Raw genomic sequence first — 1,682 nt, 5'->3', positions numbered from 1 at the left:
AAAAAATGAGGTGGTGTTACCTGAAAAAGAGGGAAAGAATGCTAGTGGGCAAAAACATGTCTGCTACCCACGTGGAAGGAGATATTACTATTCTTATAATGAAGAGGGTATACTAAATGAACTCTAAATCCATGATTCTTTTACATTTGGTGACAACAAATGATTCTTTGTGCATTTAAGGGCCTCTCAGTTTCCACAAAATATTGCACAGAAATAACTGGCTTTCAGTAGCAAGCCTGAAGATGAGATCAGGCATGGAGAAGGGTCTTTGGACCCTGAAGTTTGCAAAAGTAGTGTAGACGAAAGCTCCATAATTCAAGACTCAATTTATGACACTGAATGAGCAATAAACTCACAACATGCCAAAAGTGACCTATTAGTTTCCAAAATTTTATATTGGACAGAATTCTTTGGGAGCAAGAACCAGACCAACTGTGGTTCCTAAAATTCGAACTCATTCGTTATTCTTTCTCAAGGAAATAGTTCATTTGATAATAAGACTATCCTAGTTCATTTTAAAGCCTCTCCCAGTGTTACTCACCAGAGACAGATTTGATATTTCCTATGGAAGCCCCAGAATAGGTTCTGACTGCCTAGCTTTCCAGGTGGAGCCAAGCTCTGTCAGCATAAACTCCCTGAGATTCAGGCTGCCCTCTAATGAGTTGTTACCCTTGGTTGGATCTGAGATCTCTGTGTCTGAACATTGGCCTGCTAAGTATGTTTTAAATTTCTTTCCTTGAAGAGAGAAAAAAGCAATTGAGTCTCTTTCTACATTGTGTACTTACCAGGAAATGCTGAGGGCGTCAGTGAGCAAGTGTGGTTGGAATGGCTAATCTGTGTGCAAATAGGTGGAGACAGTTTCCTTTGTCAGGAACAATTGTTTAACCATGCATAATTGGACACATAAGTATGGAATGGACTGTAGGTTAAAAATCAAAAAATGTGTACAATCAACGACATCCACAATCTATTGTTCATTGTCCTGCTAAATCCTTTATAGCAAAATAAAACTGCTGGGAGCGGTTGCTCACACCTCTAATCCCAGGACTTTGAGAGGCCGAGGCAGGCAGATCACACAAGGTCAGGAGTTAGAGACCAGCCTGGCCAACATGGTGAAAACTCATCTCTACTAAAAGCACACACACACACACAAAAATTAGCTGGACGTGGTGGTGCATGCCTGCAGTTCCAGCTAGTCAGGAGGCTGAGGCATGAGAATCGCTAGAACCTGGGAGGCGGAGGTTGCAGTGAGCCAAGATCATGCTACAGCACTCCAGCCTGACTCTGTCTCAAAAAAAAAAGGAAGAAAAATAAACCTAACACAAATTTATAAGTGCTTTTCTTTTTATCTAAGTGTGAAAATGTACAGACCCTAAAAGAAATTGTTATAGTCAGTCAATATGGGAATTTATTATATTTACACTAACGTATTGTACTTTTTATGCACTCAAGTTCTTCCTGTACACTTACTTGACAGAATAGGAAATGCAAGAATTGTGGATGCTCAGAAAAATGGACATAGTGAAGTTTTGGTTAAAATCAGAAATGCAGTCGTCCCTCCATATCCATTTGCACAGAAAGAACTGGCGTTCAGTTGCAAGCATGAAGATGAGATCAGACATGGAGAAGGGTCTTTGGACACTGCAGGTTGCAAAAGTAGTGTAGAAGAAAGCTCCATGGAT

This window comes from Colobus angolensis, unplaced genomic scaffold (assembly GCF_000951035.1).
Source record: "Colobus angolensis palliatus isolate OR3802 unplaced genomic scaffold, Cang.pa_1.0 Scaffold7, whole genome shotgun sequence".
Lineage (NCBI taxonomy): Eukaryota > Metazoa > Chordata > Mammalia > Primates > Cercopithecidae > Colobus > Colobus angolensis.
The sequence above is the reverse complement of the archived record's forward strand: the minus strand, read 5'-3'. Positions refer to the sequence as shown.